At 47.3% G+C, this 23,679-nt stretch overlaps 1 protein-coding gene across 4 annotated transcripts in view; it reads left to right on the forward strand.

Annotated features, from left to right (window-relative positions):
- CDK19 (cyclin dependent kinase 19) overlaps window positions 1-23,679 on the forward strand; it is a 1,195,971-nt gene that overhangs the window by 687,359 nt on the left and 484,933 nt on the right. The gene's annotated exons all lie outside the window — the stretch shown is intronic.

The following is a 23,679-nucleotide window of genomic DNA, read 5'->3' on the forward strand; positions in this document are numbered from 1 at the left end:
CACGCTCCTCTCCCAAAATGGATTCCAAGTCTTTTTCTTTCAGGAAACGTCGTTTTCAGCCCCGTTTTTCTCCCAAGAAGTCTGTCCCTTCGAGCCGGGGTGGATTCAAGAAGGGGTCCTGACAATCATTGTGGGCCTGGCATAGGGCCAGTTGGGGGACGGCTGAGGCACTTTCTTTCCGTGTGGCAGGAGAGTGTCAGCGATCGTTGGGTGCTGGACATTGTGGACAATGGCTACGCCATAGATTTTGAAGTGGTGCCTCCAGATTCCGGGATGCGTCCCACTCCTCTACCTGCGGACGGGCCCAGAGACAGGCGTTGTTGGATGGGGTCCGGGACTTGCTTCTCAAGGGGGCCATCTCCCAGGTTCCTCTGGGGGAGAGAGGTCTGGGCACTTATTCCGTCTTGTTTCTGGTTCCGAAGGTGTCAGGGGGTTTTCAGCCTGTCCTCACTCTGAAATGGGTGAATTCCTGGATCAGGACTGTGCATTTCCGTATGCTGTCCATTCAGACAGTATTTCCTCTGGTCAGTCCGGGGGATTTCCTGGCATCTCTGGATCTGCAGGATGCTTACCTGCATGTTCCAGTGGCTCGGTCTTCTCAGCGATTCCTACGCTTTGCGGTGGGCCTGGACCATTTTCAGTTTTGTGTTCTACCATTCGGCCTCAAGTCCTCTCCCCGCATTTTCACCAAGGTGCTGGCCCCTCTTGTGGCTCTTCTACATTCCGAAGGGGTGTTTATTCATCCTTATCTAGACGATATTCTAATCCAAGCGTCCTCTCAAGGGATGTTGTGGAGGCATGTGGCCCGGGTTCTGTTGGTCCTGCAAAACCACGTTTTTTTGGTCAACTGGGGGAAGTCAGATTTGTTTCCTTGCCAGGATCTAGTTTTTCTCGGGGCTCGGTTTCTGACTCTTCAAGGCTTGGTGACTGTGTTGGAGAAGCGGTTAATGGGCCTCCAGTCTCTGGTGAGGTCAATCTTGTCGCAGCCTGCTCCCAGAGCCCTTCAGTGGTTGCGTCTGCAGGGTCATTTGGCGTCGGTGATTTTTCTAGTACCCTGGGCACGGTTCCATCTACTTTGCCTGGTAAACTGGTTCCTGGTTCATAGGTCTCCGGGGTCAAATTCTCTTTGGGCGCGGATTCCAGTGTCGGGGTTGGTTCGCAGGGAGTTGGGATGGCAGCTGGTGCCAGCTCATCTTCGTGTAGGGGTGTCTTTATCTCCTCCTCTCCCAGTGGTAGTGACGACCGATGCCAGCCTCTCAGGTTGGGGGCTTGGATGGGGTCAGCTCAGGTCCAGGGGTTTTGGTTGACTCTGGAAGCCAGACGTTTCTCGAATTGGCGGGAGTTGAAGGTGGTGCTTCTAGCTCTGATTCATTTTCAGGACTCCCTGAAAGGTTTAGTGGTTCTTATTTGGACAGGCAACTTGGTGACCAAAGCTTACGTGAACCGTCAGGGGAGGACCAGGTCGTAGGCACTGTTCCGCCTTGCCAGGAAGATTTTTGTTTGGGCACAGAAATTGATTCTTTCCCTGCGTGCCACCTACATTCGGGGGTGGTCAATGTTCGGGCGGATCTTCTGAGCAGAGTAATTCATTCTTCTCAACTTTTCTCCCTCCGGTGGTCTCTGTTTCATCATCTGGTTCACCTATGGGGTCTTTCGGTGGTGAATGTGTTTGCGTCTCCAGAGAATGCGAAACTCAGTCGCTTTTTCTCCCGGTTTCGTTGTCCTCAGGCTTGGGCGGTGGACGGGATGTCGTGTCCTTGGCCTCAGGGTCTTTTGTACGCTTTCCTGCCCTTTCAGTTGCTCCGTGCGTTTCTGGTGAAGGTACGTCTTCTGAAAGCCAGGGTTCTCTTGATTGCGCCCCATTGGCCGAGGGCAAATTGGTTTCCGTTGCTTCAGTTGATGGCTTCGGATCGCATGTGGACTCTTCCTCTCTGTCCATCGCCTCTGGAGATGCCTTGCCTCTCGATGGGGTCGTTGAGGCGGTTGCACTTGACGGCCTGGAAGTTGAACGACGGGGTTTGACGGGTTTTGGGGTTCCGGTAGCTTTGAGTTCTACTTTACTGGCTTCCCGACGGCGTTCCACTTTACTGTCCTATGATCAGCAGTGGAAAGTTTTTTTCTTCTTGGTGTTTCAGACATGGGTTGGATCCTACGTCTGCTTCTCTTTTTGATGTGGTGCAGTTTTTACAGGATGGAGCCCAGTTGGGTTTGTCTGTGGCTTCTCTAAGGGTGCAGTGGGCCGTGATTCAGGCTTTTAGGGGTCCATGGCGTAATCTGTCTGATGAGCGTCATTTGATGCATCGATTTTTCCAGGTTCTTCTTAACTTGTTTCCTCGTCTGGTGCGGTCCTTTCCTTCCTGGGATCTTTCGTTGGTATTGGATGCTTTGACTGTTTCTCACTTTGAACCTCTGGATGCCTGTGACTTGCGTCATCTTTCTTTGAAAACTTTTTTTCTGGTGGCCATTACTTCGGCCCGCCGTTTAGGGGAATTGGGGCCCTTGGCCTGCTCGTTTCCTTTTTGTAAGGATTTTCCGGATCGAGTGGTGCTTGTTCCGGTTCCTTTATTTGTTCCCAAAGTGAATTCGTCTTTCCATGCTCGCCAGGAGGTTATCCTTCCTTCGTTTTGTCCAGATCCTTCCTCGGATGAGGAGGTTCAGTTGCATTCTTTAGATGTACGTCAGGCCTTGTTGGAGCATCTACAGGTGGTTGCTCCTTTCCGTAAGGGTGATTCTCTATTTGTGAATTTCGGTCCGGCTCGGAAAGGGGAAAAGCCATCCACGGCTTCCTTGAGTCGGTGGGTTCGCTCGCTGATACTGATGGCTTATTCTTTAAAGGGGGTGGTTCCATCCCAAGGGATTCAGGGCCGTTCTACCAGGGGTATGGCTGCTACGGTGGCGGAGCCTCAGGGCGCTTCTGTGGTGGAAATTTGCAGGGCTGCTACTTGGGCCTCACCTTCGACCTTTGTTCATCATTACAGACTGGCGGACTTGGGCAATTTGGAGTCGGTTTTGGGTCATGTGTCTTGTCCTCTATGATGTAATAGGGGGTTGGTGATTCGGTGGTCTTTATTGGTTGTGATTAAACTTGTTGCAACTCAGTGTCCATCTCCTGTTTTCTCTTGCTATGTCTCATTGGTTTAAAGGAAGGCGAGGGAGGGACGGGAGGTAATGCGTCCATTACTTACGTTAATGGCATTACTCCTAGTCCTACTCCCTCGCCTTCCTTTCCGTTCCCTCCCGCCCTCCCGGTACGGACCGCCTGAGTTGCTACTTGGGCTTGTTTTTGTACAGGAGGTGGTGGGGGGGGATTAAGGGGAAGGGAGGGTCTATGGGGAGGCAGGGAGCCTCATTGGTTTAAAGGAAGGCGAGGGAGTAGGACTAGGAGTAATGACATTAACGTAAGTAATGGACGCATTATGCTTTTCAATTCTGCTCTCCTTCCAGACCATCTTTATTACATCACCTCACACATTTTGGCCATGGCTTCTACAACACTCCTGAGCAATAGGATTTGCAGATACTACGCAAAGGCCGAGGACATTAATATTCCTGGGATATCACTTGGTGTGACAACCACTCTTCCACTGGAAACACACACATACCAAAAACCACTTTTTATGAGACCTTTCAGATCTACAAGATACAAGCATTAAAGAACAAAGTGAGTCCCTTCACTATTCCAGGATCCATCTAATTTTTTTAACACAAACTTTATTGCTTTTTCAGTGGAAAGGACAAATAGAGGTACAGACATTGCCTTCCATGTGCAAATACATCATTGAATATATGTGATCTACATTCCTGTCTAAGAAGTCGGCGATATAAGAAATGAGACATAACATCATTAGTGGCGTCTGTAACATTTGTACGATACAAATCATATTCTGAAGGTTAACAACACTCCCCTTCCCCCAGTGTAAACCGGACATTGGTCTGTTTACATATATCCTGTAGCAACATACCTAACAATTTATGGTGATTGTGTGCTTTCATTCACAGGACCTGGGAGCTCTCTGGCGCGTAGGCAATAATACTAGTAAGTAATTCAATCAACGGCACACATCCTGGAACTTGTTTTCATTCGTGTTATAAGGCGTGGCAAAGTGAGCACTGGAATTATACAAAAATGGAAGCTCATTCTGGGGCAACACCTCAGAGAAATACTCAGTGATCACCAGCGTCCTTTAAAGGATTCCATCAGTGCGTCCCATTCCATCATTATTGGTTTTTTTTTTCCGTGGCACACTGTGTCCATCTCAGCGTCAAGCTTCACTCTCCACTAATCCCCACCTGTCCACCTCCTCCATCCACTGGGCCACGGGGGTGCAGTGAGGAGTTCCATTGCTTGGTCAGGAGAGGTTTAGCCAGCAAAAGTGCCAAATTCATAGCACTTTAGTGCCCTTGGGTCGGACGTACAGTCCCAATATGCAACTTTCAAACAAATGCCACGTGTCCCTTTCAGCCAAGTCCGTTAATGAGGTGCGGATCTGAGCCCAATGGGAGGTTAACACAGGACAGGCCCCCTAGCATGTGAAACAAATTAGCACCCGGGCATGACATTGGGGACACGCAGAGGAGACAGCAGGAACAATTGCATGGAGCCTGTTTGGTGTGAGATATGCTCCGTGAAATACAGAAAATTGGATTCATTTAAAATGAGAATTTCGAAATATTCTCTTATGATATTAAAGAGGAAAAGTCCGTTCCTTATCTCGGAGCTCACAGGCCAAATCCTTCTCCCACTGGGTCTGCCGGGGGGAGGGGGGTGAAATCGACAGGTGCACTCTGAGACCTCCGCACAGCCAACGGATCAGATGTCTACCGTGTCCCATTGCATGCAATGTCTGTATGGATTCATGTGCTCCAGGAGCCCAATGTGGTTTGACATAGTGTGTGAGGTTAGCATGTGCTAGGAACAGTGAGTCCACCAGGCCTTCAGTATTAGTAAAAATCGTCATGGCACAGTAGAATGCCAGCCCCATAGACTGCCCAACTGTTGTGACTCCATCCTTTTCCCAAGAGGGTAACCTCTTCTTTTGAGGATCCTTGCCACCACGGGATGCCCTAACTGTGGTATAATTGGGGCATACAATAGTGTTGTTGAAGCGTACCGTAACACTACACCCACCACATTATGACCCATGAATCACCACGGCGGACATTCAACGGCGGTAAACCATTGGTGGGACATACCGCCGCACTCACAATGGACACCCACAAACAAAACAATACCACATTGGACAGTTCAAACAACACACACCTGACACCCATACACACACCACACTCACACACCCACACCACTATAAAACACCCACCCACATTACCTACAACCCTTTACAAACAACAATTACTGCCAGGAGATTGACACAAAGACCAATGACACAACTAGAGCCACACGCACAATTCACAGCTATACACCACTCACGCACTACACATCACACACCCCGACACCTCACCCAACACACCCTCATCAACACACCTCACACAACACCCATGGCACCACAAAGACACCGCTGTTTCACAGAGAAGGAGCTAAGGGTCATGGTGGAGAAAATTGTCAGGATAGAGCCACACCTATTTGGAACACAGGTCCAGCAGATATCAATAGCTAGGAAGATGGAGCTATGGTGGAGAATCGTGGACAGGGTCAACGCCGTGGGACAGCACCCAAAACCTAGGGATGACATCAGGAAGAGGTGGAACGACCTAAGGGGGAAGGTACTTTCCATTGCAGCAAGACACCAGCTCGCTGTACAGAGGACTGGCGGTGGACCCCTACCTCCTTCCCCACAACTCACAACATGGGAGGAGCAAGTCTTGGCAATACTGCATCCTGAGGGCCTGGCCGAAGTCGGAGGAGGACTGGACTCTGGTAAGTCAACTCTCTACTATTATCACCCACCTACCTGCATGCCATCACATACCCTCACTCCCATCACTCCACTACTTCCCACACACCCCACCATCACATCTCACTCATCCCAATGCCAAGCCCTGTATGCCATACCAATGCATGGACACCCCTCACAGCCCTGCATGGACAATCATCACTAAAGCATGCACACCATAGAGAACTAACAATCCCACCATACACTAACATACACAAGTGAAAGGTGCCAGGGCAAATCCAACCAAGGAGGGGAAGCCACAGATGTACAATATGTCAGACACAGAAACCATAACACATTATTTACATCCCCACAGGTACCCCAGCCAGTGTCACCGGAGAAGAGGTGCCAGCACTATCCAGTCCCCCAACTGAAGAGGCCCACAGTGATGACTGGTCTTCAGGATCTGTATGACCTACCAGACCCATCAGGGACCACTGGACAGCTGGTTACCCAGGCCCAGTCACACACCACCGCAGAGCCTCCTCCATCAGGAAACACCACCACAGCACCCACCCAGCGTACCCATACCTCTGTCCCCTAGACACGGCAATCAGCAGTGTGTCCACCTCTACAGGGACCCCAGGGCACACCTCGCCGCCAAGATCAGGGACCTCGGGTCAGTGGCAGTGGACACACGGTTCAGGGGACAGAGGCACAGGCCAACAGGGACACTGGGAGGACTGCTGTGCGCCAGGGGGGAGGACAGGACCAGGGAACCGACTCTCCAGGAGCCTCTCGCAGAGATCCTGGGAGCCTATCAACATTCCCAGGACATGATGGGCCAGATCCTGGACAATGTGCAGGAGAACAGGCGGCTGCAGGAGGGACAGAACCAGGGGATCAGGGAGGACTTGCAGGCCATTAACAACACCCTGATCTCCATTGCTGGGGTGCTGGCAGACATGGCCAACATTGTGAGGGAGGCAGTCTCACACCAGCGGGCCACTGTCACTAGCCAGACATCTGAACAGCCTTCCACCTCTGCTGCCGCTAGTGGATAGAAGGCCCCGCCACAGGACCAACAGGTCACCAGCACCCCTCCCCCTGCAGAAGGTGAACTACCCCGTAAACGTTCCCCGCAATCCAGACAGAAGCCAGAGACAGTTGTCAAGACCCCCACCAGGACAAAAGACTCTCCTGATTGTCACCCTTGTGTCCCGCTCTGTCACCCTGTCCACCTTGAACTGCCGTTGCTCCCCTTCCTATGTCCCCATGGACAGGGCACCTGTGCTACAAATAGAATGGAACAATACCCTGGACTTTCCTCCATCATCGCCCCATTTCATTGCACGTTCCCCCTATATGTTAGCACTTCAATAAACACCCTTTGGAAAAAAAACATTTTGGAGTACGTCATGTATATCAAATATGTATTAATTGTAACAGGTACAAACATTGCAAATCAACTGTACAGAGAATGAGCACAGATAAATGACCTGTAGCTGGCTGTAGTAATCACACCAGGAGTATTTACTAGGTCACCAAAATCTGCAAAATGAATTGCCAAAGGGAACAGTAAGTGGGCATAGAAGTTCCACATATCAGCATACCAATTGTACACAAATTAAAACAAAAGCCATTGAAATGTGAAGTAACACTGTCCTACCTTTGTGTCATTGGAAGTATTGTCAGATCACATGTGTTCTGTTGTCCTCATCCTCATCCTCTGCCTCCTCATCCTGACTGTCCACAGGGTCTACTGCTGCCACACAGGCATCTCCATCCTCCTCCTCCTGCAGGAATGGGACATGGAGTCTGAGGGCCAGGTTGTGCAACATACAGCATGCCACCTCTATCTTGCAGACCTTCTTGGGTGAGTAGCACAGGGATCCAACTGTTAGATGGAGGCACCAGAACCTGGCCTTCAGGAGGCCAGAGGTCCTTTCAATTATCCTTCTGGTTCGCCCATGTGCCTCATTGTAACGTTCTTCTGCCCTTGCCCTGGCATTCATCAAATGGATCAGCAGCCATGATAGGTTGGGGTAACCAGAGTCATCTGCAAATATTGAGGGTCAACATTTAGCCACACACTATCCGATATAGCCCACACCATACCCATACACCGACATATACTGGGTGGGGACCAGGGTTCACCTATTAGCCACACCCTGTGCCTCTGTAGTTGACCCATCACATTTGGGATGCTGCTATTACTCAGGACAAAGGCATCATGCACCGACCCAGGATACTTAACATTGATGTGGGAGATGTACTGGTCCGCCAAGCACACCATCTGAACATTCATAAATTGGAAACTCTTACGATTCCTGAACACCTGCTCATTCTGCCGGGGGGGGGAGGTCAAATGCAATATGTGTTCCATCAATTGCCCCAATTATGTTGGGGATATGTCCCATTGCATAAAACTCAGCCTTCACTGTGGCAAAATCCTCAAAGTGGGGGAAAACAATGTAGCTGCACATGTGTTTTATCGGGGCAGACAACACTCTTTATAGCAATAATGAGAACATTGGCTGTGACATTTGTGCTGCGAAGCCCACTGTCACTTGGAAAGAACCAGTTGCCAAGAAATGAAGTACAGATACCACTTGCACAAGAGGGGAGATCTCAGTTGGGTGACAGATAGCAGATATCAGGTCAGGCTCCCATTGGGCACACAGCTCAGTGATTGTGGCCCTGTTAATTCTATAAGTGAGTATTATGTGCCTGTCCTCCTATGTGTCCAAGTCCACTAGGGGTCTCTACACAGAGGTATGTCTCCATCTCCTATTCATCCGAAGCAGTAGGTAACTAAGGGACACAAGAGTGAGGAGCAGGTCACAAACTGAACAATGGAACCAGAACAGAACTTTGCATACTGTAAACATGAAATGGGTCATTGTGATTTGTCAAGTATGTGCTAATATGTCCTGTGACACAGCATTATTCCAGGGCCTGCAACCCCACCCTGAAATGGCGTCTGCCTGTCCTGTGTGAAGGGACAGGTGGAAGTGAGGTAATTCTGCTGACGTGCGCCGTTACGGGAGGTGGTCGGCAACCGCTGTGCAACTCCTCATTGGCTAACATTGGGCCCTATGGATTACAGTGGCCAATGGTGATCTACGCCGGCAGTGACGGTATGCACCGCCGTGGATGTGATTGTCTTTTCCTATCACACTCCTCACTTGTTACCTGACCTTCCATAGGAGAGGTCCTACACTGCATGTGCTGCTGTGACCTGTGTCTGGAACCTACCATGGCCAGTGTGACCGGGAAAAAGGCCCCAGCCTTCACTTCGGAGGAGTTGGAGAGACTGGTGGATGGGGTCCTGCCCCAGTACGGACTGCTGTATGGGCCCCCAGACCAAGAGGTGAGTACACTGTGAGCACATTGCATGTTGCATGAATGCATGGAGTTGTGTGTTTGAATGCCTTGTTTAAGGGGGGTGGGTGGATGTCCTCTTGGCTGTGTACAAGTTATGTGCTGGGCCATGTGTGTGCAAATGGTGATGAGAAGGGCTGTGGTGGGCCATATGTGTAACATTCAGGACTTTTCGTCTAATTCTATTTTCCTGTGTGTGTTGCCTATGCAGGTCAGCGCCCATCAAAAAAAAGGGTATATGGCGTGCCATCGCCGAGGAGGTGCGGACCCTGGGGGTCTATGGCAGGCAGAGCACCCACTGTCGCAAACGGTGGAAGGACCTGAGACGCTGGGCATGGAAGACGGCAGAGGCCCAGCTGGGGATGGCCTCCCAACGAGAAAGGGGTACTCGTCGAACCCTAACCCCCCTGATGGCCCGCACACTTGAAATACAGATACCTCCTCAGATGGAAGTCCCCTGGTGGTGGCGCACACTTCTGTGACCACCCCAGCTACAGGTACAGCCGCCACTCCCGTACCAGCACTGCCCTCCTGGCAGCCCCTCATAGAGTTGCCTGTGCCCGCTCACCCAGGAGGGTGGGCATCTCCTTCGCCCTAGGCACCTCAGGCCCTGCCCCAGTGAGCCCTCTTGCCCGAGTGAGGAGGCTTTTGACCTCCTGAGATCCATCTCTGTACGGCAGTCAACCATTGTGAATGCCATCCAGGGGCTGGCAGCCCAGATGCAACAATCTAATGCATTCCTGGAGGGCATTCACACTGGATTGGTGGCCCAACCGAGATCGATTCAGGCTCTGGCCTCCTCTCTGATGGCAACCATCGTCCTTGTTTCTACCGTCCCCCCTCCAACTTCCACTGCCCAGTCCCACTCCTCTCAACCCAAACCTGTCCCAAGCAAACATACAGACGAGAATGCACACAAGACAACACCCAAGAGTGTCACAGGCAAACACAAGCACCACACTTCATACCACAGGCACTCGCACAAACACCATCCAGTTGCAGATACACCAACATCCACTATTTCCACTCTCTCCCCCTCCTCCCCTCCACCACCTCCCTCCCAGCCATGTCCACTAACACACCTGCAAGCGCTACATCATCATGCACTACCAGCATCATCACCACACCAAGCAGAACACACACCTCACTGGCAGACACCTCCACAACAGCCATGCACATGTCCCCTGTGTCCTCTCCCACTGTGTCTGTCCCTCCCCCCCAAGGTACACAAACACAAGCACTCAGACACCCCACAGCCATCCACCTCCCAAAAGCATACAGTCCATGCACCTGCACCAAAAAGCAGCAGACAGACTCCTCCAACAACCACTCCCTCATCTTCCACTCACATTCCTTCTTCCTCTTCCCGCCCCAATGTCCCTAAAAAACTTTTCCTATTCACCATTGACCTCTTCCCTACCCCTCCCACTCCGTCCTGCACGTATGGGCAGGGTATCACGAACCCAGCGAAGCACCTCAGCCACACAGTCCACAAGCCTAGTCCTAACCGCACCCCCTTGTGGTGGAAAGGGATCCAGGCCACGTGTAATGAATGGGGAAGGAGCCTGCACCAGCCAGCCTCAAGGGGAGGGAGACAGCCCCAGCCGGCAAGAAGGGCAAAGAGCCTGCACCTGCCACACGAAAGGCCAAGGAGTCTGCCGCAGCAGGCAGGAAGATCAAGGAGCCTGCACTAGCAGGCAGGAAGACCAAGGAGCCTGCCCCAGCAGGCAGGAAGATCAAAGAGCCTGCACCAGCCGGCAGGAAGATCAAGGAACCTGCACCAGCAACAAGGAAGGGCAAGGAGCCTGGACCTGGAACTATGATGGAGCCCCCACTACCAACCATGGTTCTGCGGCCGTCCGAGGTTGCAGGGGATGGGCAGGAGCCTCCCCCCACCAGCAGCACCACCACTACTGTGCAGCCATCCAAGGTTGCAGGGGATGGGCAGGAGCATCCCCCCACCAGCAGCACCACTACTGTGCAGCCGTCACCGCCAGCGGACGGAATGTAATCCTGCATCCATGGGCCGCTGTGCAGATTTGCCTCCTCCATAACCAGTGGGTATGACAATCACCTTAGAGACTGTGGCCCATCACTCCCCAGGATCAAGCACAGGGCATGTTGCCCCCTCCAGAACCAGTGGGCAAGACACCTACTCGACAACTGTGGCCCATCACTCCCCATGATCAAGCACAGGGCACGTTGCCCCCTTCAGAACCAGTGGGTATGACACCCACCTTAGAGACTGTGGCCCATCACTCCCCAGGACCAAACACAGGGCACGTTTCCCCTCCAGAACCAGTAGACAAGACACCCACTCGACAGACTGTGGCCCATCACTCCCCAGGATCAAGCACAGGGCAGGTTGCCCCCTCCAGAACCAGTGGGTATGACACCCACCTTAGAAAACTGTGGCCCATCACTCCCCAGGATCAAACACAGGGCATGTTACCCGCTCCAGAACCAGTAGGTATGACACCCACCTTAGAGACTGTGACCTTGCACTCCCCAGGATTAAGCACAGGGCATGTTGTCCCCTCCAGAACCAGTGGTCTTGTTCTATCTCCCAGTTGAGGTGCCCCCTTGTACCCAGTCCCCCTGAGGTGCCTGCCTATTTACCAACTGATACCCCTGCTGTGTTCTCTCTGTGTTGAAGCATCTGACATATGTGGCCTTGGACTTCGGCCTGTGGCCATATGGCCTACGAACATTGAGGACTGGGCTGTGTCCCTTTTTCTGTAAATATGTATATATCTATTATCTTGCCTAACTTATTATTTATACTCTGTTAAACTTATTACATACACTTTTGCGAAATCGTTTTATCCTTGCATTATTCAGCCGAGTTACGGGGTGAAATTGTTTTTTTAATGCATCTGATTGTGTGTATTGTGTGTGTGTGGAGTGTGTGTTGTGTGTGTGTGTGTGTCACTCTCATTTACCTCCCCCCGTCCCTTGTGGGCTAGGCGGCTGTACTCACCGTCATCGACATGCAGTTCTGGTTCCATGGCGGCGTGGTTCTTCCCCGTGTCTCCAATGGTGAGTCCTTTCACTTCTGAGCTCAGTTTCCGTCAGACTTTTGAGGTCGTTGGTACCGCCTCAGAAAAGGTGGCGGAATATCTTGTCATAATATAGTGGGCAGAACATTGACTTCCACCTGGCTGTAGGCGTTCCCTCTGTGGTGGCTGTTGTTTCTGCCCTGGCGGTCGGTGTGGTACATTGACTGTCTTTCGAAGATCTTTCTGCCATGGTCATAATTTGGTGGTAAGTACCGCCAGCCTGTTGGCGGTATTACCGCCACTTTATCACCGAACACCAGGGTCGTAATGAGGGCCTTAATGTTTTAATGATTACGTTGTCTGATGTAATTCACAGGAATATGTTAATGACATTCATATGTATACTACCCCAAATCTCTAAATTTACAGTATTATAAACTTTGATGCTTAATCCAAACCAACTCTCTATTTTAGTTAATTCTATCAAATGAATCTGAACTCTGTCAGACACATACCATGATTGGATAGTATGCTCCATTGCTTTAAATTTGAAACAACAATTGGCCTTGATCGAAACATGGCCTTGTTTGTATTCAAATCTCTGCAGAGATCTATTTTCTGATCCCTCCGAAAGGTAAATATGCACGTTGTTGCTATTTTCACTTCAGAAAGAGCATTTATACCTTTGCTTTAATGGCTAAATGATGTTCTTCTGTGCTGGATTTCACCTTTAAAAGAGTTTTTTTTGCCCAAATTTGTTCTTGGTGTTAATGTTGTGCATTGTGTTGCCTAAAATATAAAAATCATACTTTGGGTGTAAATATTGATACTGGCGTTTAGGGTCGAACGCTTTGGACCATGTTGTAATGTCTCTGTGGACTTCTAACCATGCCTATGTCATGCCCGTCATCTTCATTAGTTCATGGGCTTGCCTTTTAAAAATCGATTGACTCCATTTGTGAAAGGCATGCATACGTCATGCCTTTTCCGGTGTTTAGCCCTCCTCGAGCACACCAGTAAATTACTGAAAACATACGAGGCTCTGTGTTTTCAGCTGGTTTCTGGACTATTTTATCTTATCATTTCCTGTGCAGCGAGATCTCGGTGGGCAGAAGTCGAGCGCTTTGCATGACATCAACCCTGTTACATGGATAATAGCATTTTTGCTGGTTACATGGACAATTGCACTTTTGCCGGTAACAAGGATAATTGCACTTTTACCGATAAGTTTCACTGCGAGCCAACTTGTTTCCTTTTCTGTGTCTCCTTCACACTCATGGCGACCATTGGCTCGCATATCTGAATCTGTTTAACTTTTCATTATTATTTTATGTGGTAAATAAAGTCCAGTTATGAGTTTACAACGCTAATAACTCTAACGCGAGCAAAGCGAGACCCGTTGCATTTCTGGACTCAGCATTGCAGTTTCCTGAAATCGCCATTGGGCTGGGTTGTGAGTGGCTAGCCCGCTTCACTGCTTTAATTCTGAAAAGCTTGGCCTTGTTGCAAGCCTGGCCTCCTTTACTTTCAAACTTCTTCTGATATCGCCTTGTTCCCACTTTTGCTAGTTCATACTCATTTTTTTCCTGATTTCAAGTCAAAAAGAGCAGTCAACCCTTTCCTTTGATTGCTAATTCTATTCCTGTGTAATTCTGTTGGATTTTGCTGCTGTATCTTGACATTTTAATTGTTTCTTGAAGGCTGGACGCACAAGGAACTTTTCAGCAGGTGCTTTTAAATCGCAAGTTTCGTAAGTCAGTGCTAAACACAGCGCCCTGCTGACGTCAGTGCCCCCAATCCAGGTCAGCACCCGGTGCGGGTGCACTGATCGCACCGCCCTCAAGCGGCCCTGGGCCCAGTTATGATTTTCAACTCGATCTGAATTTAGCTGTACTAACGGATTTGGTGACACTGTGTCTGAGATTATCATGGGACTTATTCCACAAATCATATGATTTATTCCATTACCTCATGACTTTGTTCCACATCACTTATTAATATTGTAGTTTTAAATCTTTAGTGTATTGATTAGAAACAATTTTCATTTTTTACTGCAGCTTATAAACAAGTTTATATTACATTTAATTATTAGCACCAAATCTGACAAGTGGCATATTGAACCATAAGAAGAAACCCAAACAAGCTGACGTAACCAGATAGCGTAAAAAAACAGAAACAGGCATTTAGCTGCGGTTAAACTCTATACTACCTTGTGTAGTGGCTGGCCTTTGCGTTATAATTTTTTTAATCTTTATTAAGTGCAATTCCTTGCACCTGTAGGCAATAACAGAACACAACACATGCATGTATTGAAATGGGTCGGTCTTTTTAGGTTGAAGCCTACCAAACAGCTGCTAAAGACATTGTGAGGATATTCTGAAAGCTTCCCTGGGAATGCATTCCACCCGTGCTTACCATTGGCTGTGTGAATTGTAACTCACATTTTCTGGATTTCTATTTGCTGGCTTTATTTTAGGCTGTCCTGCGTGAGTTTGTCCCTTCCAAGGAGCTAAGCCTTTTCATACTACATTTCTTTGTATCCTTCCCCGAGTGCTCCTTTCTGTAAACAGGCCTGTAGATCTTGTTCTTATCCTGTGTAGTAGAGAGCAGTGCGGTAGAGTGCAGTGGTGCAGAATGGAGTGACATAGAGTGCACTAACATAGCGTACAGTGGTGTAGAGTGCAGTGGTGCAGAGTAGATTAGAGGAGTGTACAGTACATTGGCATATAGCGGAGGAGTAGAGTGCAGTGTTGCAAAGTGACGTAGAGTGGAGTGGTGTAGATTGGCGTGGTGTAGAGTGCAGTAGCAAACAGTGCAGTGGTCTAGAATAGAGTGGCATAGAGTAGAGTGGTGCATAGTAGAGAGGAATGGAATAAGGTGGCACACAGTGCAGTGGCGTGGAGTGGTGTGAAGTGGAGTGGTGCAGAGTGGTGTGTTGCAGAACAGAGTGTAGTAGTGTAGAGTGGAGTATGCATGGTATGGTAGCACACTGCCATTACAAACAGCACATTTTCAATTGAAATGACCATTACATTTGCACATACATAACATTTTACTAATAAAACTATACAGTGCACAGACGAAAATGTGTGGGAATTGCATCACCTAGTTTAATGATTTGTTTTAATCATATTAAAGTATTTGTTTCCAAAACATTTGAGGAATAACAAAAAATGTGCTTCATTTATGTGTCCATAATTCTGATATGTGCAGAAATACTTACACAGTTCATAGAAATGTTGTTGTGTGCTGGAAAAAGAAACCTTTCCACCCCAGTATCCAGCAAGTTTGTCACTTAAATCCTCTCACTTTGAAATCAGAGAAAGAAAAGTAAACACTGGGCTCCCTCGGAAGACAGCCTGACATTTGACCTCTGTCTTTAAATGCACAAACCACTCTAATCTAAGCCACTGCATTTTACAACACCGCATTGTGTGCCACTGAATTGTATACTGTTCCACCATACTCTAATGCAGTGTACCCCAATCCACTGTATTCTATGCCACTCTACTGTACGCCACTCTTAAACAACTCCACTGTATGCCACTCTAATTCATGACCAACTGCCACGCTGTACAAAATGGCTAAAACACATTGGCAAAGCCAATAGCTCTTGCATAGACGAGACCTATTGACTTTGTCAATGCTTGTTTATTATGACCCCTGAATGCTTTAGGAACTTGTAGGAGCTTAAAGGATTTTAAAGACTGTTTAATAATGGCTTATTATTGCTGCCAACTGGATAATCCAGAATGTGAAAGACGTTTCTAGTGAAGTGAATTAATTTCATAAGCTTATTTTTCGTTGTGAATGATCAAGGTGACGAAACTGTGTTAAATGTAGTGGCAAGATTGACAACTGGCATACTGAAGTACATCGGACTGCGAGCTTGATTTACCAAAAATGTTTACTATCTGCTGTGTAGATGTGTGCCTACGTATTGCAGAATGTGCACAGGATTCATGAAGCTCATAAATGTCCGACTGTCTTGCCTACGAACTTCGAAATTTGTGTGAATAAAAGTTTGAAATGTGCATGTGTTTCAGGAATGCACATTCTTTTTCGTAATCATCAGTGTACCTAATTAACTCATTGAGCCCGACGTTGTTACATCAAGGTGCGTAGCTTCACATCTGTTTGTAGATTTGGGCATTTCTGGTAATCTTCTGAGTCGCTTTGAGTACTCCTTGGAAGCTACAATAGTAGCAGGTTCCGTAGATGCTGCTGGAAGATGTTTCCATTTATGCGAATGAAAAACATTTCTATAAGTGTGCATAGTGTTCAATTACACTTGCAAAAATGTCTTTCGTAAGTACATTTGCACCTGTTAACCTTTTGGTCTTTCTTTTTCCTAGGGAAGGAAAATATATTGTTTTGTGGAAGAAATATTTAACTCAAGCGAGGGTTTGGTCCCTTCCCATTACTATAGTCAAAAAAGATTTACTCCTGCCCTTGATAAGAATAAATCTTCGACCCATAACAGGTGTAAATCTTTGACCTTCTTCTAGGGTGGGTTTGGGAAAACAACAGGTTAGTGAATGCCTGTAGTTTTATGGGTGTGAACTTACTGTTTGTGGAATCCCACAATGCAATGCCCGCTCACTGCCTGTGGAAGGGGATTTACTCAGATATAATAATACCAATTATGTGGAATTGTATGAAGTAAGTTAGTAGATGTTCAAGCGCAAATTTCAGTTTTGTGAATACAAATCTTAATGTGCTATCCTAAATCCAGCCACTTAGTGTGCAATCTTGGATGAGCAATTGGTCTACTGAATCAGACCTGGTGTGTGAATTCATTCATCAGGAAAACATAAAAAACTTTTTTTGTAATATAATGTTATTGATTTCCGTAGATACAAAGTCCGGTACAACAACTGAATAGAATTCCAGGTACCCACATAAATGCTACAGGTTCTATGAGATCTTGTGAAAGGCGTGGGGAGTCCACCAACAAAAGAAACCCATTATTGGGAAGCAGAGGTTGAGAATATCCAGAACTTATCAATTGTCTGTCATGAAATGCTGGAAAAAGATGATGACCAAAACAATGTGTTGAAGAAGCAGGGAAATACAGAAGAAAAGAATGTGCAGAAATTGTATGAAAACAGTGACCATTTGAGAATAGCAACTTCTGAAAAATTGAGAATGCTGTAAATCATATAAAGATGAATAAAACAATATTAAAGGATTATGAATGACTGAACACTGACCGACAAAAGAAACGATAGCATTAGCAAAGGGACAGAGTTGTTTTTGGGACATAATTAATTTGAGCCTCGTTTCAAAGAAACTGTGCGTTTTGAGATGATGTTTTTTAAATTCAGGGGCCGATTCACAAAGACATCCATAACTACGGGTGGTAGTTTTTCTGGAGTACTCTGACATGCCTTTGTGAATCTGCCCCTAATTGTCCAACTCCATTTTAGTAAAAGTGCAAAGAGGGCATGCTCCTTTAATGTTCCCTGAATAATCACATGTTAGATGATTTGATGCAAATTCATAAAGCCATTTGGAGTATGCTAAAGGAATACTAAACAAAACCACTTTGGGGGTCATTCTAACATTGGCGGGCGGCTGAGGCCGCCCGCCAATGTTCCCCTTCCAAAATACCGCTCCGCGGTCGCAAGACCGCTGAGGGTATTTTGGGATTTGCCCTGGGCTGGCGGGCGGCCGCCAAAAGGCCGCCCGCCAGCCCAGGGCAAATCAACCTTCCCACTAGGACGCCGGCTCAGAATTGAGCCGGCGGAGTGGGAAGGTGCGACGGGTGCAGTTGCACCCGTCGCGTATTTCAGTGTCTGCAAAGCAGACACTGAAATACTAAGTGGGGCCCTCTTACGGGGGCCCCTGCAGTGCCCATGCCATTGGCATGGGCACTGCAGGGGCCCCCAGGGGCCCCGCGGCACCCCCTACCGCCATCCTGTTCCTGGCGGGAGACCCGCCAGGAACAGGATGGCGGTAGGGGGTGTCAGAATCCCATGGAGGATTCCCCCGAGCAGAGGAAAGTCGGCGGGAGACCGCCGACTTTCCGTTTCTGACCGCGGCTCCGCCGACTTTCCGTTTCTGACCGCGGCTGAACCACCGCGGTCAGAATGCTCGAGGGAGCACCGCCAGCCTGTTGGCGGTGCTCCCGTGGTCGGTGACCGCCAGGGTCAGAATGACCCCCTTTATGTACTCCAAAAATAATTTGTGACTTTGTCTGCAGAGTTTACATCAAGAAAACAGTTTTAATAATTAGATGCGGTCTATGGTAGGAACTTGTACAACGCACTATATAGGTGGAGAACAATGGCGCGTATTTAGCACTCCCTACTACTTCAAGACATAGCAATAACCAAGACGAGCCAAGTCAGTTTTCTAGAATTTCCTGAAAAGGAACAAAAGAGCACTTAAGACATGCTAGGAGCTTTAGCTATGAACTCTGGAAAGTAGACTTTCTTGGATGTTTTTAATTGGGTTTGATAATGTTTACTGCGTCATAGGTTTAACACTATTTTTGGTCCTGTTTCTGAGCTCTTAATTTTAATTTACAACAGCCTGGTGTATAGACTCCTTAAAATATTTTACCATTTCAACAGGAAAAGGATCAGGCAGAGATTGATGACAATATTCAAATTGTTCGTAAGCTGTGTGACTATTAATTCAGGAGGACATTAGGGGTCATTATGACACTGGCGGTCGGTGTTAATGTGGTGGTAGTACAGCCAACAGGCTGGCGGTACCTACCACCACATTATGACATTGGCCAACCCGCCAATGTCATAATGTGGCAGTAGGTACTCTGACTGCCATGGTGGTAGCAGCCGCTGGGCTGGGGATAACCATCTCCATCCCGGCGGTCGCCATTGTGCTGCCGGCGGTATTATGTCACTGCCTACCGCCATGGTTTTCGTGGTTATCAGTGGCAGGGAATTTGTTCCCTGTCACTGATAGGAGCCCCCCACTCCCCCATACCTCCCCAAACACCCACCCACCCCCCTTACATCCACCCCCCCATTTACACACACACACATGCAGACACACACTCATTTACACATACATACACATGTGCATTCATCTATTCACGCACACATCCGCACACACATCAAAACATACATGCAGACACGCATTCCGATTTCCATAAATGCACGCACTTACACTTCCATACATACACACACTCACACTTCCATATGTACATGCACTCACACACATTCATACACGCACGCAATCAACACTAAACACACACTAGCATTCACGCAGACACTCACACATACATGCACACCCCCCCCAACACTCACAACACCCCCCACCCACCTCCCCTGCCGGAGACCTGACTTACCTAGATCCAGTGGGTCCTCCGGCAGGAGACGGGATGGGCGCTGCTACCGCCAGAAGTGCCCACCAGCAGACCACTGCCAGGCCGGATAATCAGTTATAATACGGCTGGCGGCGGTCTACTGGTGTGGCGCTGCTGGTGGTAGCAGCGTCACCTTACCGCCATCTGCCAGTATGGCCACAGCCCGATTTCCGCACTTCTTGTGGCAGAAATCCGGCTCTGGTCATAATATGGCGGACGGATGGTAGCGCAGCGATGGTCTTTTGGCTGCCGTCGCCGCGGCGGTAGGCAGTTTTTACCACAAATCTCAAAATGAGGGCCGTTATTTCCAGATGCGGTGGTAGTAAGACTCAGTAAGTTCTACTTACTCAGAATGTTCCAAGAGCTGGATTTCAAAGGCATAACAAAATGCTAACTCCAAAAATAAAGAGATAGCATAATTTACTTTCACTCGACCTGGGTGGATGTCTCAAGGTATCAGGATTAGTTCTGGATATAAAAACATGAAATATAAATAAGCAAATTGAAGTACAACAGACAGAATGCAACAGCCACATCATGAAATAATTTCAAATGTATAGTCTAGCCAGGATGTATAGCAGGGGTTGTTAGCACCATAGTTAAGGGGAATTTTAGGCCAGATGTATGAAGCAGTTTTGATGTCTCAAACGGCCAGTCGTCCCAATGGCGTCCCTTCCTAGTAGTGAGTAACAGGGCCATATATGAAAGATTTGCGACCATAAATGCGTTCACAAAACATTCTCCTTCCCCTTTGAGAATGGTAGTGAAAACGTTTTTAAGAGCAAAAAAACACATCCCATTTTCCTTAACGGAAAACAAGCTGCATTAAAAAAAACAAAAGATTGCTTTATTTCAAAGCAATCAGACATGGTGCTCTGCTGTCCTCGTCAGGACACCATCCCTTTGATTGTGGCCATTCCCAATGGAGTCGCAAATTGAGACCCACCTCATAAATATTATTGAGGTGGGCCATTTGCGACCCCATTAGGAATCACCACATGCGTCTGAAACACATTTGTACATTTCTATTTGCGGGTCTCTAACTGCGACTCGCAAAAAAGTCTCAATTAGAGATTCTCAAATAGAAATGGACATACATCTGGCCCTTTGTGTTTTCGTTGCTTAGCAGAATACCCCCTGGTTAAGCTAAGAGGAAAGGAAGTGTGGTAGAAAGTGTGCATGTATTAAAACTCATAATGTACTCATTAGTAAAGCCTTTGGCAGAATAGTGAAACATTCATATTTGGTATATCAAATGCAAAAGAGCAAATGTCACATGCTGGTCAAAGGTATGTTAGGTACATAGATTCTGACAATAATACGAATGGCACTAATTACATGAATCTCTTCTTACCTCAGTTGAGCCATATGTCCTCGGAAAAATGATGGTAATTCCACTCCGCATGTGTCTTCGACAAAGCTATGACTCCTGCTACTCGAGCTGCACTATAAGATAGAATAGGGAGCAAGAGATCGTTTTTGCAAGAACTGAGGAATTTTTATTTTTAGGTTTGTCACTAAATTAACACCAACACTATTAAACAACATAAAACTGTACTGGCAAAACTTGCGGACTACAAAGTACTGAGAGTAGTCTGTCAAGGAAGACATTTGAAAAGACATTTTACGAAGAAAAACAGATTAGAATGACAAAGCGAAATTAGGCAGTGGAATACAGAAATGTATATATTTTTATTTTATTATTTACTGATTCCTATCTAGCCTAGGAATGACACTTTAAAATAAAGGCCAGAAAGTCCTATCTCTATTTCCTTTAAGTAGCTATTACAGAGACAAAGAGGTCAAGAAAAGTCAAAAGGAATCATACTCTCAAGACCCCATTTAATGTCTCAGTTTACCTTCAAAACGGCCAATCAGACATCAGTAATTGAAGTTAACTAGGGTACATATGGAAAGAGCAAAGATTCTGCAAAAAAATTACAAGTAGTGAATTGCAGGAAGAGATGACAGTGCTCTACAAAAATATTTAACCAGTAAGACAGTATTGGTTTGCGTTATATTGCAAGGCGGATATAAATGTGAGATAAACTAAGTGGCCACATCAGTCAAGTGCTCATAAAAGTCACAAATCAGTTTTAGGTTATTTTCAGTGACAGTTTAACTTTTTGTACTTTCTCTGGGGTCGCTAAGGAGCCCTAAGCTAAATCTTGAAGTAAAAAGACTTGTGCGATCAACTGGAACGTTTGTTGGAGATGATTGTGGATCAGTCACAAAGAGGAACCTGAAAACTATATTAAATAAAATTATAATAATATCTTTGTTTAAATTCGACCTTTTGAAGTCAGTGCTGCAACTATCTAAATACATATTAGAGGTAAAAATCTGATTTTGATTAATACGTCCGCAAGCGGAATCCTCACTTACTGAATCCTTCAGGCAACAAAATGAGATCCAGAAACTTACTGCAGTAGTTCCCCGTGCTAGTAGTGTATGCCATTAGACTTCGTGGCAACTATGTTCTAATTCTGGATGTGACAACATGGAGCAACATCATGTTTACTCTTTTTCTGCACCCTTGAAAGTGGATCCGGAGCTCACTTCCAACTCTTTTGGCCTTTTACCAATTATTCCCCCAAAATAATTTTTGTGATGATGTACAGGGAGGTCTTCTCCTAATTTCACAGGATCCTCTGGGCAGACATCTCTGCCTCCTGTGCCGCACCTGTAGAAGACAGATACAGATCACAGACCCACATGATATCTGTCTTTGGTGCCTTGGCTCCAACCGTGACTTGAAGTCTTGCAACAAATGCTCCATGAAGGCTTTCAGGTGCACCAGAGAGCATGAACTTAAGCTTACTGTCACTAAGCACTAGAAATATTGCCGGTCCTGTTCCAAGCTTTGAGGTTGTGCTCGGTATCCTCGGCTAAATCCAAGCCGAAGTCAAAAGACAGGTTATGATGAGCGCACAATAATGCCAAGAAGGATTCAACCTCTTTCCAATGCTCCATCTCCAGGGAGAAGTTGTATAGTTAGCATTCAAAAGATCTGACCATGGCAGTTTTGTATGATTCAGACCCCTTTCTGAGATTGCAGCTGATGTGCCCTGAATTTTCTGGTTTATTGTTGACTTTGCAGAAGAAGGAGACCTTTAAGGTGGCAATGCTGCATTTTTCAGAGGGTTCCAGATACACTGGTATGCCTCTTGGCACTGTGGAGCCACCAGTTGGACTTAAGCTGGAGTGTCCTCCCTGGCACTGACTGACCCTATTTGGCCTCATCCTGGCCCTCCACCAACACCAGACTATGGGCCTGATTCTAACTTTGGAGGACGGTGTTAAACCGTCCCAAAAGTGGCGGATATACCACCTACCGTATTACGAGTTCCATAGGATATAATGGACTCGTAATACGGTAGGTGGTATATCCGCCACTTTTGGGACGGTTTAACACCGTCCTCCAAAGTTAGAATCAGGCCCTATGTGTCACTTACGACAAGCTCAGCTCCAACCTTGGAGCCAGTGGCACCATTTACAGGCTTTATCCCACTTCCATTCTTGAATCCAGAACTGATTTCAGCAAGAACTCGTCTTATGTCATGCTACAAAATAATTAAAGTGCAATACGCAGATTGGATGACTACCCTTCTGTTCCCTTGCCTCAACACCAGTACTGTCGAGGGTTGGAAGCTATTTTTGGTTCTGACTACGATGCTGTCAAGGTGCTTGAACAGGTTTTCCACAATGAAGATGACGATGAGGCAACCTACTCCACCCCTTGGACGCTGGCCTCTACATCGACCTTCAGAATGTTAGTGGTTTGGACAGTTCACCAGAAGCAGACTTGGATTTATCTGTTGGCCCATCAAGTGCTGCTCATTCAAAGTGTGGCTGATGTCTTGGATTCCCAGTGGAGGCTAAGGCAAATTTGATGACCAAGATTTTGCAGGCTGGCACATTGATGTCTCAGCCTTTTAATGAAGCCCGAACAAAGACTATTGTGGTAGCCTCCTCAAAACCTTGTTATGCACTGCCTGAGAGCCACCACATTTGTTGGCGTCACAACCAGCTCCTGAAGACTCATTTTTACAAGATCCTTCCTGCTCTCCCTGAGGATTTTCGGTCTTTCTTTACCCACATTTTCCATGATGGTCAAAACATGATCAAGGAC

The sequence above is a fragment of the Pleurodeles waltl genome, chromosome 5, assembly GCF_031143425.1.
Source record: "Pleurodeles waltl isolate 20211129_DDA chromosome 5, aPleWal1.hap1.20221129, whole genome shotgun sequence".
Classification (NCBI taxonomy): Eukaryota; Metazoa; Chordata; class Amphibia; order Caudata; family Salamandridae; genus Pleurodeles; species Pleurodeles waltl.